The sequence below is a fragment of the Phyllostomus hastatus genome, unplaced genomic scaffold (assembly GCF_019186645.2).
Source record: "Phyllostomus hastatus isolate PE091 unplaced genomic scaffold, TTU_PhHast_1.1 phas_scaffold_78, whole genome shotgun sequence".
Taxonomy (NCBI): Eukaryota; Metazoa; Chordata; class Mammalia; order Chiroptera; family Phyllostomidae; genus Phyllostomus; species Phyllostomus hastatus.
The window spans coordinates 31,743,858-31,758,458 of record NW_025334041.1 but is presented as its reverse complement, the minus strand read 5'-3'; the positions used below and the strand labels follow the sequence as shown (position 1 = coordinate 31,758,458).

The following is a 14,601-nucleotide window of genomic DNA, read 5'->3' as shown; positions in this document are numbered from 1 at the left end:
AACCAGACCTGTCTGACTCAAAAGTTTTAACCACTATAACTATGCCAGATATCATATTTGAAAACCAGTCTTACCCACCCTATAATAAAAACTCTCCAGTAATCCGAAGTAGTAAAATATTCTGAATTATACCTTGTTTAATTACATTTGAGGATATATAAAATAACTAGAAACCCAGCTACAATGTTTCCAGTAGAAGAGGATTTAAAAAACATACTTCTTTGAATAGACAGCAGTGATTTATAATTAGTCGTTGGTTTATCTGCTGATTTACCTGTCAATGGATGCTTCTGAAATAGTGAAGGGTGCTTCAAAAGTAGCTTTCCCCATTCCTCTGCAGTCTTATTTATGCTGTGATTTGCAAAATAAATCTTTCATTGAGAGGTAAGAAATACAGGAACTTCATTATAGCTCCTATCTGATTACCTCAAATGCTGGATTTGTGGAATCCAAACTAATGCGTTGAACTGGTTGGTAGGTCTTGCATTCCTGTTTCTCTTTGACGTGCCTATGCGGATGAAAAAGAAGGCATTCAGCTCAAGTGTGACAGAGAGAGCTCCGCCTGCTAGCTGGAGAGAAAAGTCCGAGCTGGGGTTGTTTACAGGCTGTTCAGAAGCTGTCAGAAGCCCTGGGGGCTGTCCCTGCCCTCCAGTCCTCCTACCCCAGGGGGCCTCCAGGACAAGCTCGCAGAGCCACCCCAGCACTGACCCAGGCCTGTGCACTCCCTTCACCTGTGTCTCGGAAGCTGAGTCTCTGCTCACAAAAAGAGGTTGAATCAGCTTCTTCAATAAAAATTCCTCTCCTGCCCTGGCTGGCGTAGCTCAGTGGATTGAACTCGGGCTGGGAACCAAAGTGTCCCAGGTTCAATTCCCAGCCAGGGTACATGCCTTGGTTGCAGGCCATAACCCCCAGCAACCGCACATTGATGTTTCTCTCTCTCTCTCTCTCTCTCTCTCTCCCTCCCTTCCCTCTCTAAAAATAAATAAATAAAATCTTTAAAAAAAATTCCTCTCCCGGTATCTTTCCAGAAGAAATTAACCAATTTCTTGCCAAGGAAGAATTAGGCCACAATTTGACCAAATAATGGAAAAGTGTGTGTGTGTCCTTCGTGCTTTTAAATCTCAAAAGGGGCATCGTCTGAAGACATTGCCTGAGCCCCTAACCCCAGAAATGCTAGTGCCATGAATTTAGTTTTTAAAATACTTTTTAAACCCAGCTTTATTTTTTTAATTTTTAATAACTTTTATTTTTCAGTTACAGTTAACATCCATTATTATATTAGTTTCAGGTGTACACCCCAGTGATTAGACATTACATAACTTACTAAGTGCTCATCCCCATAAATCTCGAGCCCATCTGACACCATACATAGTTATTAGAATATTATTGACTGTATCTGCTATGCTGTACTTTACATCCCTGTGACTATTCTGTAACAACCAATTTGTACTTTTAAATCCCTTCACCTTTTTCATCCAAACCCCCAACTCTTCTCTCATCTAGCAGGAGTCCAAATGTTCTCCATATCTGAGTCTGTTTCTATTCTGTTTGTTCATTTTGTTTTACAAATTCAGTTGTTAACAAAATCAGAGGTGAGGTAGGATTCCCCATTTGCTGTTGGGGGCAGTTTAAATTCCATTTTCTACAGTCCCAACCTTTACACTTTTCCAACTACAGTAGTAGCCCATTCCCTAAAGTTAGTGTTAGTAAAGATGCCCAGGGCATAGTAGACAGGTTGTTTACTAGCTGTTTCCCTCATCTGGAGAACCACCAGCACTCCCCCAACTCCCTACCCCACCCGCCGACCTACCCACCCCATCTATGGCCCCATTGCTCTCAGGGATGGAATCAGGAGCCTCACCAGCCTCTGAGACTGAGCCCTGGCCCTGGCCCTGCCCCCGCCCCAGCCACTACTTCTAGGAGGATTTGGTCCCTCACTGACTTGGAGGAAGCTTCTTTCAGAGTCCTACCTGGGGCTCCTGCCAGAGCAAGCAGGAAATTTCTGTAGTTTGCGCTTGCTGGTCATCTCATTAGAAGATGTAAAGTCAGCCTTAGCAGTAGCTCTGCTTTGGGTCTACATGATGGAGGTGGTATCTGGAATGAAATAAACAAGGAGGACAAAACACAGAGAGAGGCAGAGTCAGTGGAGAGACAATCTGAGGACATTGCCTGTGCTCCCAGTCTGGCTGCTGCTTCGGCCAACTCCACTTATGGGTTCCCCGTGATGTGAGCCAAACCATCCCATTTAGCTTATGCTAGTTCTGCTCAGTTCTGCCACTTTGAACTAAGGATTCAAAGGTAAAATGACATATATTCAAACACCTATTGACCCCTCCCCCACTTCTACGAAATAGGATCATTCTATATATATTGCTTTTTCACTTACTGCGTCACTGGCACTTTTCCAGGTAGTACATTTAGAGCAACCTCACTCTTTTAAGTCAGCAGAGCATGTCAGATGAATGCATCATTCCTCTATTTATTTTTAGACTCTTCATCAATGAATGGGCATTTTGTTGGTTTCCTAGTTTTGATATCATAACCCAGCCTGCAATATATGTCTTCATAAAAATATCTTTAGGCACTTGGGTATTTTTATAAGATAAATTCATGGCAATGGCATTTTGGGTCAACAACTTCATAGCATTTTTCACAGAAATTTCATAGAAATTGCCAAATTGCCCTTCAGGAAAGTTATGTCAATAATGAGGCTCATGGCAACAGCATGTATGAAAAGGTCCCTTTTCCCACACTGGATCCGAAGTGTGGGACATCATTACCCTCTTTAACCTTCGGTAATGTCTGAGGTAATTGTATATATCATTGTTTTAAAATGTGATTCTTTAAATATGAGTGGGTTGACACTCTTTCCTTTTGCCTAATGGTTCTGTGTGTTTCTTTATCTGAGACATGCTTATACCTACCCTCTGCCTATTCCTGCTGGGGTCTTCCTGTTTTTCCTGGAGATTTGTAACAGCCTGTTCTATATTATCAGTCCACTCCTTGTTATATAGCCTGTCAGATTGTCTCTTGTTAAAAAATTCTTATTATTGTGTCTTTTTTTTGCCAGTCTGAAATTTTTCACATAGCCACATATGGAAATATTTTCCTCTTTTTAATTAAAACAAATTCGGCAATGTTATAAATCTACTTCTAACATTTATTTTCAAATATTTTAATAGCCACCTATAAAGAACTCAATTTTATGGGCTAGAAGATTGTGTGGTAATACTTTTAGGCTATAAGATGTAATTAGTAATAATTATGTGAGGAAATTACTATGTGTCTCTTTTAAGACAGTTCTTTTTCAATGCACATGGTGGTTTTGACTCTGGAAATGTTGTTTGTAGTCCACTCTTCAATTAAGTGATGATTGGCAAGAACTAAGATGAGGGTTAAGGGTTGGGTTGGGTTCTAGCCCATCTCGGCCTCCTCTTGGCGAATGGCGTTGGGTGGGTCACATCAGCACCCTGGGTTCGCCTCCCTCTGTGAAAAGAGAGGTAGATGAAATACGCCCTGGAAACCTTCCTGGCACCAACGTTTCACCAGTCTATGAATTCTTTACCATATTTTGCTTTATTTATATCTTGTACTAAGTGATAAATCATTTTCTAATACACAGTAAATAATATTTCATAGTTTTTTTAAAGAGTTTTTCAAGGGAGTGTAGGAAGGGAATTATATTCATTAATTGCCTCCAAGACACAGTACTATATATTATATTATTTAGTGTCCACAACAACTTTTGAGATGAAGAAATGAAACCCCATTTTACAGATGTGGAAACGACAGCTCCCTGATGGTAAGTGACATCTCCGGAGTCACATAACGAGAATGAGGTAGAGCTGGGATGTCATCTGATCTTCACAATTGTTTGGTGTAGCTATCTTTGTCTTCTTCCACTATTATTGATGGCAAACTAAATTTATTAATGGTTTCTTGAATTTTTAATAGGTAAATTATTTCTGATTTAAAAATTAAGATGTATAAAAAGATATCTACTGAAAAATTTCCTTCTGATCCCAGCACTCCATCCTTAAGCAACCATTGTTATTAGTTCTGTGTGTACTGTTGCAGAGATTTTCCATGCATGTGCAGGCAAACATGATTTCCCTCACTCTAAAGGTGGCATATTTTACACATTATTTGGTAGGTTTAAAAAAATTTAACATTGCAGTTTGCAGAGTTTTTCAGATTATTGTGGAGAGGACTTCTTTGTGCCTTTAACAGGACCACAGTATTTGTTCCATTGTGTGGGTGTACCCTAACTCGTTTAAATAGTTCTCTACTAATTGACATTACAGTATTTCAAAATTTTGGTTTTGCAAGCATTGCTGTGATGAAAAACTTCATAGCTACATCATATCACACATGCCTATGTGTATCTGTAGCATGAAGTCTCCGAATCTCCACTTGGCGATTTGAAAGACATTGCTGAATTGCCTCCATAGGCTTTGTGCCGATTTATACATTTTGTCAGCAATGTGCAGTGGTGTTTGTTTCTCCACAGCCTTGCCAACCAAGGTTGCTGTCATAATTTTTAACTTTTACTAAACTCTACATGAAAAATTGATTTTCAGGATAGTTATAATTTGTATTTCTCTTACTGTGAGTGAGGCCGAGAACCACTTCATTATTTTCAGGTGCCACTTGCATTTCATTTGGTGTGACCTCTTTATAGCCTTTGCCCATTTTTCTATTAGGCTATTGACCTTTTCTTTAGTGTTTTCCAGGCTCTTTATATTCCACAAAAAAGCTTAGTACAATATTTAATGAATAAAAACGTGAACAAAGTGATTAATACTTTGAATTACAAGTATTTGTTCCCTATTTGTTATTTGCATTTTGACTTTGCTTGTAGTGGTTTTGACCATACAGGGTTGGGTAGGGAGGAAAATGAAGCCAGCAGGGATACAGGTGATGGCAGAACGGGAGGGACTTGGTATAATTGGAATCGATAAAAGGTCCAGAAGGAGATATGGGTAAAAGTGTGTTGTAAAGGCTGCTGTTTGCCTCCCCGTCATCCATTTTCCACATTGTCTTTGGTACTAGAACTTCCCGTCCCAACCAGGGGTTGTGGCTAATGGAAATAAAGGCTACATTTTCCAAATTCTTGTGCCCTATGACTAAATTCTAACAAGTAAAACATGTAAAAATGGGGGTTCCTTTTGTTTGTTTTTTATGCTCCATTAAAAAAACTTTATTTTTTAGAGCAGTTTTAGGTTCACAGCAATATTGAAGAGAAGGGATGCAGAAGCATCATGCATAGTTTCCAATAAACCTTCTTTACGTAACAGGCCGCACATTCCCTTTACTGCTTCTTTCCCCTTTTCTTTCTCCTATTGCCTGGAAGATGGATGTGACAGCTGGAACTCTGGGTTTCATAATGGACCATGCAAATGAGACTCTTTACCCTAAGAATGGCAGAGCAGTGAGCTGGAAGGAACCTGGGTCTCTGATAATCATGGAATCCCCAAATCTGCCCTGGGTTCCTGGGTTACCTATGTTCAGACTTCATTGACACACCAAGAGAAATTAACATCCATCTTGATTAAGCCATTGTTATGTTAGCATTTCTGTCACAAGCACAGGATCTAATCCTAAGTGACACAGTTTGGATGGGCAACAGGCTATGATCAGAGGAATAGTTTTCAGAATTTTAGAAAGCAGAAGTGGAAGTTTCAAATGATCTTACAATGTCATCTACAGTATAGTTCCATTTAAAGTGGAGTGAAGTGAAATTCATTTTTCTTAAAAAGATTAAAGAACTGTGAGGTCAGGGTGTCAGAAAGATCATCATCATAAATGCATTAAGCCCAGCCGGAGTGGTTCAGTTGGTTTTGTGTTGTCCCTTAACCAAAAGGTTGCGGGTTTGATGCCCAGTCAGGGCATATAGGGTAGGCAACTGATTGTGTTTCTCTCTCACATCAATGTTTCTCTCTCCTATTCCTCTTTTTCTAAAATCAATGGAAAAATATATATACATGGGAGAAGATAAAAAAAACAAGGCCACTGACATGCTGGAAAAGGAGGAAAGCCTAAGGTCTTGGCAATGGCATCCCGTGTGAATAAGGACACTGGTCTGGGAGTTGGTAGCCCCTGTGAAAATGGAGGGGAGAGGTTGCCATTTAGAAATAACATCCTCAGACAAGGGGTTTGCTGGAGACAGTGAAGGCAAGGGTCCAGAAGCGGCCACAAATACTGCTAATTGTTACCATTAACTTAGCAGGTAAAGCTCTCCCTAGAGAAAGTTTGAAGGGGCCTGATGCCAGTGAAGGCCAGGTCTCAAGTCATAAAAAATGGTGGAAGGACTTTGCAAAAGTTTGAGCAATTTGTTTCAGTGACTGGCAGGTGGTAGACACTCACTATGCATTTGTTGATTGAGTCACCATAAAATGGGTGCTCTGAAGGCACTTGAAAGAAAAGAACAAAAACAGCACCGTGTGCCAGATAACATTCTAAGCCTTTGGCATGCATGAACTCATTTAATCCGTGCCACAATCCTATGAAGTAAGTACTATTCTTTTATTCTCATATTCAGATGAGAAAACTGAAGCACAAAATGATAAAACATTTGTCCAATGATGCATAGTAAGTGATAGAGCCAAGATTTGAATCCAGCGTCCAAAGTGTGTGCCTTAAAACTACCATACCCCATTGCCTCTTGTGCAATGTTCCATGCCACTCACTGAAGAGAGGGGAACAGTTGTCATCATCCATGTCTGAAGGGGCAAGGAAGTGGAGAATAGACCTGAGGGGGGATGACAGAATGGAAAGGATGAAGGGAGAAGGATTGCCCTTGGGTCATACCTACTGATGCCAGAGATGGAGATCAGGGAAAACAGGAGTTTGGAGGAAACTTAGAGAAACCAAAGACTGTCAGGAGAGAGAGCAAGTTGGAATTAGCCTGAGGGAGAAGGGAAGAGAGGAAAACATAAATGTGAGAGAAGCACTGACCTGCTGTCCCCATACTTGCCCAGACTGCGGATCAGACCCACAACCCAGACACATGCCCTGACTGGGAACCGAACCCATAACCTCTAGGCTACAGGAAGACACTCCAACCAACTGAGCCACTCTGGCTAGGGTCCAAAGTTTACCTTTTTTGCCATGTATCTGGCAGGGTTATCACCTCAGACATGAAGATAAAAATGCAGGACATCTCAATTTACTTATTAGAGAACCCATATACTCATGCTTAATAAATGCTGTCCATAATAAAATGGACAGCTTACTAGAGACTGGGGAAATGAGAAATAAAGGGGGTATATGGTTTGCTTGCTTGCTTTGTCTTCTAGAGAAATGAGTGGAAGAATTTACAAGAACTGAGGAGAATGAAGATCCAGAATTAAGTTGAAATGATGGGGGATAAAAACCTACGTATCTTTAGAAATCAGTGAATGAATTTATAAATCAAAAAAATAGAGGGACCAAAAGCATTTTCTCAATGAACGACAGACTGTTCTTGCTCCAACTGTAGACTATCCCAGTGTCCACTTGTGGAATTTTTGTCATTGTTTTGAACTATCTTGTCAAAAATGATATTTCTCTTTATAACATGTGGGCTCAAATTCCTCAAAGGCCAAGTTCACTAGGCTGATTAAGCTTTTGAATTTTTGCTGATCTGATGGCTGAGAAGTATGATACTATTGTTTTAATTTGATTTTTTTCTAATTAAAATTGAGATTGGGCATCTTTTAATATGCTAATTGAACATTTTTATTCTTCTGCAAATGCAACTTTGTATCTTTTTCTCATTTTTTTTGAGTCATTTGTCTTTTTAAAAGTCTACTCTGCAGTACAGAAAAAGTCCAGCCATTGTTAACATAGCGAGAACAGTTTATTAGACATCGATGTAACCTGGCAGCCAAGGGGAGTGGACTAGAAAGGACATGTGTGAATAATGACAGCTTTACTTACTAGTCAGTGGAGGGTGGTAGATGCCGCTGAGTGAGCATGTGTACTGTGCAGCTGTCGCATTCAAAATGCGCATGCAGAGCAAGGAATCTGCATCCCATTTTGCATTAAGCTTGAACGTTCCTCTGTGGAAACTATTCAGATGATTCAGAAGATTTCGAGGATGATGCAACAAGTGCAGTGCAAATAAAACACTTAAAAGATGGTCAAGAATCTGTTGAAAGTCATCCACATTCTGGAAGACCTGCAACAAGCAGAATCCTGGAGAATGTTGAACATGTGCAGGATGCAATTAACAAAGATCATGACTGACAGTGTGAGAACCAGAAGCTGATCTGGGGATTCCAAAAACTACTGTGTCCGATATTTTGACACAGGATCTTGGCATGAAATGTGTCATAGCAAAATTCATTCTGTGACTTTTGCTACCAGAACAGAAGGAACATCGTGCTGCAGTTGCTAATGACTTGATTCAAACCATTACCAATGAACCAGATTTCCTCAAAAAGCTTATAATTTAAGAAGAATCCTCGGACTATGGCTATGATTTGAAAACAAAGGCCTAGTCATTCCTATGGAAGTGACCTGGTTCTCCGCACCCAAAGAAGGAACAGCAAAGTCTCAGCAAGATCAAGGCCATGTAAACTGTGTTTTTGATTGGGAAGGTATTGCCTGCCACAAGTACATCCCTCCAGACCAAACAGTTAATAAGGAGTACCACCTCAATGTTCTTTGTCAGTTGAGACATGCAACATGATGAAAACAGCCACAGTTGTGGGCAACTGGTGATTGGCAGCTTGATCATGACAACATGCCCACTCATGCATCAAGTCTTGTGCAGAGTGTTTGGGTGAAACATCACATCACTCAGGTGACTCAGCCCCCTACAGCCCAGATTTGGCTCCCTGTGACTTCTAGCTTTTCCCAAAACTAAAATCACGTTTGAAAGGGAAGCAATTTCAGACCACCCATAAGATTCAGGAAAATATGAGGCAGCTGATGGTGATTCCAACAAAGGATTTTGCAGTGTTTTGAACAGTGGAAGAGATGTTGGGAGAACTGAGTGTGGTCCCAAGCTGCCTACTTTGAAAGGACTGAGGCATCATTGTCCTATGCGTTTCTTGTATCTATTTTCTTCTTCAATAAATGTCTCTATTTTTCATTTTATATGCCTGGATATGTTGCGGACAGCCTTGTATAATGATAAAAATTGGTAGGATTTGAGGAGACACATCACTAAAGAAGTATGGATGCCAACTGAAAACATGAAAAGATGCTCAACATCATTAACCATTAAGGAAATGCAAATTACACCACAATGAGATACACTTTACACCCGTTAGAACAGCTAAAATTGAAAAAAGTTGACTGTAGCAGGTGTTGGGAAGGAGATGAAGGAACCAGAAATCTTATACACCACTGATGAGAATGTAAAATGGTACAACTGCTTTTGAAAACTGGCAGTTTCTTAAAAAGTTACATAAAAATATCTATGTAGAGCCCCAGAGAGAAAAGAAAACATGTATGTTTCTAGAACGATTTGTACATAAATGTTCATAGCAGCTTCATGAATACAAATAACAAACTGGAAACATCTCAAGTGACCATCAACTGATGAATGAATAAGGAATTCTGGTAGGTCCGTGTAACGAAATTAAATGAGTGTCTTCTCTGCTTTTTGCACCATGACACCATGACACCATGGTGCACGTGGCACCATGAGCAGCAGTCTCTCAGGACAACCTTTACAGGGTGGGGGAAGGTCCTGCTCAGGAGTCAGCACAAGCGCGAGAAGCTTTTGAAGACAGTGGAAGAACTGTGACCATCAGGACACACACTCTTGGGCACTGTCAGGCTTAAATCCGCTCCCCACTCCAAGCTCTCTGTCTGTGTTCGGAGGATCAGCGGCCCTGTGATGAGGCCAAGGCCGAAGGTACCCCCTGCTTTCCACCATGGACATTGAAGTACTGAAGAAACTCAACAAGAATAAGAAACTTGTCAAGGAGCTGGTCAAGAAGTATGTCTTTTTGGCTTTGGAACCTCCGATCAAGCAGATCTCAGGAATCCTGGGCCCAGGCCTGAATAAAGCTGGCAAGTCCCCTTCTCTGTTGACTCATAGTGAGAATGTGGTGAGTTGGTGGAATGAAATCCAGTCAAGTTCCAGATGAAGAAAGTGCTGTGTCTGGCAGTGGTCATTGGCCACGTGAAGATGACAGATGATGAGCTTGTGTACCACATCCACTGAGCTGTCGGTTTCCTGGTGTCCCTGCTCAAAAAGAACTGGGCTTTTGTACATCAAGAGCATGGGCAAGCCCCACACCTGAACTGAGGTACAGCTAAATGAGCCATATGGCTATCATTCTAAAAAAGAAATTAAATGAATAGGAATATGTGGAATAAATAGAATCATCTGCATTAAAAAGAAATAAAATGTTGATATATACAACATGGATGAATTTCAAAATAATTATGGTGAGTAAAAGAAGCAGAACAAAAGAGAGTAGATATTATATAAGTCCATTTATATGAAATCCTATAGTGTCAGAATGGATCATGATAGAAAGTAAATTAGTGGTTGTCTGGGGAGGGAGGAATTAGAAAGGGCAAGAGGAAACTGTTTAAGGTGATGAGTGTGTTCATTGCACTGATTGTGGTGATAGTTTCATGGATATTTACATGTGACAAAAGTTATTAAATTGTACAATTAGATATATGTGGCTCATTTTAGACCCAATTTACCATCAATAAACTTATAAAACAGATAGATTCAGACAGAATTTCTTTTGATGTATCTGAACAGATAAATGTACTTGTAACAAAGTAACTAACATCTGCATTTTTAAGTCAAAGACTTTGCCAAGTTTCCAGGCTTTTTTATTCTTGTTTTTAATGGATGGCTCAGTTACTGGTGCTACTTATGCATACAGAAAGCACTTCTTCGTTAATTGTGGCACATATATACCAGTGTTCCCATATCATATATTCCCTGCATTAAAGCTTTTGATTAACCCCAGAATGACTTTGCTTATATCACCCAATGTGGTGAGAAATTAATCTCTCAGGCATAGAGAGGAATGTTGGGTGTGTGGGAATTTTTTTAAACCTAGAAAATAAAAAGTACTTAAGGTCTCTAAAATGTGATCCTAGAATAATTTCATTCTGATATTTTTTGCAAAAAGTTTTATTTAGTGAAGAAATCAAACTCCTCACTTTTGATAATCAGACACTTTAAACACAGCCTCTCCCATTCTGTTCCTGAACTGATGTTGGTAAACATCTTATAATCATTAACTCTGAGTGAGAGTCACCTCAAGGCAGTCATGCAGGAGGGCACATGTCCTGTGTCTTCTGCCAGTTCTGCCCCTTCTCCAGACAGATGACAATTGCTCTTTGGTAGAGTCATCTCTGAGCCAAAAAGAAAATCAGTCTCTTCAAAAGTCCCAGATCCCCAAAAAGGTTATCACAAAGTTAGAAAACCCACTCCATCTATCAGACCGGACTCCACAGCATTTCAGAGGCTTTTCAAAAATCCTCTAAAATTAATGTCCCCAAACAAACAAAAATTTGCACCAATATTTTGAAAAAAGATCTACTCTTATCTGGCTAGTGGGTTGCTCTGCACCAATACTGTGCTGCAGAGACATGTATTTATTTTTGAAAATAAAGAAATTGGGCATTTAATTTTTACATGTAAAAACTGGCATTAATACATTAGTTCTTTTTTAAATTTTATTTTAATCATTGTTCAAGTACAGTTTTCTCCCTTTTACTCCCATTCCAGCCCACCCACCCAACCCTCCCCACTTCCCTCCCATTACCACCCTCCCCATGGTTTTTGTCCATGTGTCCTTTCAATTTGTTCCTGTAAACCCTTCCCATTCTCCCCTGAAATTCCCTCTTCTCTCCCCTCTGGTCACTGTCAGTCTGTCCTCTATTTCAGTGTCTTTGACTATATTTTGCTTGTTTCTTTGTTTTGTTGTTTAGGTTCCTGTTAAAGGTGAGATCATATGGTATTTGTCTTTCACTGCCTGGTTTATTTCACTTAGCATAATGTTTTCCAGCTCCATCCATGCTGTTGCAAAGGGTAGGTCTTTCTTTCTGCTGCATAGAATTCCATTGTGTAAATGTACCATAGTTTTTTGATCCATTCATTTACTGATGGGCATCTAGGTTGCTTCAATACATTAGTTCTTCATGAAGGAATGAAGGCTTAAAATACATCTACAAAAATACAATATTAATAAAAATAGAAACACCACATATGTCATTTTAGTTAACTGCTACAATTCAACTATGTGATAGACACATTCTGAAATTATTTATTATTTATTTTTAGACACATTCTGAAATTCAAACTCACTTCACAGCAGAATTAAAGAATAATGTCTTAATTAAACTCATTGCTCAAAAAACCCATCAGATCTTCATTTCTTTGGGAGATACTGTCACCAGTTAGCTGTTCAATTTCCCAGGTTAAACTTTATTCATTGCTGTTAAGAATACAGTGGAACCTCAGTTCTCAAACTTAATTTGTTCCAGAAAACCATTGGAGAAGCGATCTGTTCAAAAAACAGATCTTTGTCTGTCACCTGAGAGACGTGTGACTGATCATACAGGTATCAGCAGGAAAGGGCTGTCAGGTAGAGAACTGAGGCCTGAGGTTTTGTTAGACAACGAAGGCATTTTTCCCATGAACAACTTGTTCGAGAACCGAGGTTTGACTCTATTAGCGATATTAAGAATGTTGGAGAGATTACATCTACTGCTTTTTCAACTTATCAAAATTACATGGGCAATCTTGTCAGACTAAATGCATACCTTTAAAGGCACGCAACTATGACACCCTTGCTGAATTTTAAGGAAGCCATTCCAAGTATCAACGACGTCATCAAAAGGTACATCTTGCCCCTTCTTAAGAAAAGATGATCAAATTAAAACTGACACTATAAAGAATACATAATCCATTGGCATTTCTGTATATGAGTTCAATATGTCCATGAAACCGTTTGGATAGTTAATCTGTGTGCTCACTGAGACTATGCAGATTAGCAGCAGCAATCCAAGCCAAAGGGTGTTTCAGCTGAGCCTTTCCAGCAGAACGTTCTCTAAAGCAATTCCCAGGCCTTTCACATAGCCAGCTAAAATCATTCCACTTATGGAGCAGATGGTTATGCAACAAGAACATTTGTTTTCATGGTAAGGCCCTAACAAAAAGATTAATATCAGGGCTATAATGACAACACAGATTGAAAAAAATAACAAAACGTGGATCGCCTTGTTGGTAAGACATTTTATTTAACATCTCTACGTCCTCTTTGGTTGGAACACAAATGGCTGGAACTGTAGATCTTCACAAGGACAAGGAGAGGCCCTGATGGAGGCCGAGCATGACCAGCGCAGAGGCACACGCAGCCTCGCCAGCACCCACTGAGAGCGGCGCCATCCTCCACAGCTCTTCCTCGGGGTTTGCAGGGCCACTCGGACTTGCTCTCATGGATCCTATTCTGGTAAGCGTCAGAACAGGAAACCTTACTTTTGTTGGTTTTATTTCAAAATGTAACTTTCCCCAATAAGAACACTGGAGCTCCTAGAGAATCTCAGACTAACATAAAAGTCATAGAACTCATGCTTCTGGCTACAGCATTTGCTTCTCCAAAAGCTCCTGTGAGTCACAGAGTTCACAGAGGAAGAGAAACAATGGGCATTGGAGGGAGTATGATTCAGCCTTCTAATCTCAGACTTTCACATCCCCACACAGACTTCGGGGGCTGCGACAGCGCCCTCATGCCCCGTCCTCACCTCCGTCCGGGGGAAGTGTGGACTGCCTGGGCTGCGGCTGGGCTCCTGAAGAAAACAGTGAGAAGCTTTAATGAAAACATTTCGTGGATTTTCCCATCAGGCAGACTTCTTGTTTCTTTCTCATCAGCTTCCTTGGACACATGCAGCAGGCTCACTTTTACACAAACAGTATGTTGGTGGCAAATGCAAGTGGAAATATGAAATCTAAACACCACAGGTGCAGAACAGGAGCTATGAAAGGACATGCCGTGAAAAGGGAGACTGAGAAAATAGCTCCTCAGGGAAGTCTCACTCTAAGATGAAATGAACTCTCAGAATATAAAGAGGCTGCAAGAAGGAAAGTTAAAATTCCAATATCTGTCTTGGGATGTGAAGAACAGCAAGTGTTCTTGCTTCAACCCAAACATGGCCGGCTGACCCCAGTGTCTGGCTGACCCTAACATAGCTGGCTGACCCAAGTTTTGCCCATCCCTTGAACTAAACTTGAACCTTATGTGAAACTTAAGTCATTTGGAGATCATTTGAAAATATTTTCCTCTCCTTGTCTTCTCATTTGGACGGAGAGGGCTCTGAGGAAAGCCATGTGGAACCATGGGGGGAAGAGCTCATGTTTTCTTTTGTATGTGTTTTTATGACCATTTCCCTGCAAGCATTAGCCAAGGAAGGAATGATGAGCGTTGACAGACTCTTTAATTTGCACAGTGTGGTGTGAACTAATGCAGTTCCCCATTGAGGCTAAGTGGTACAAGAGTAAGCACTGGATTCAAATTTAGAGGCCATAGGTCTGGTGTCCTGCTCTAAGAAACCATCCAAAACATGCTATAGAATAAATGATGGAGTAGACAGATGAAGGAATGTCAGCTAAGCCTGATGAAGACATTTCAC

General features: G+C 40.3%; 1 pseudogene; it reads left to right on the top strand.

Moving 5' to 3' along the window:
* The first annotated feature begins 2,725 nt into the window (after window positions 1-2,725).
* LOC123811203 lies at window positions 2,726-10,246 on the top strand (annotated as a pseudogene).
* The last annotated feature ends 4,355 nt before the right edge of the window (window positions 10,247-14,601 follow it).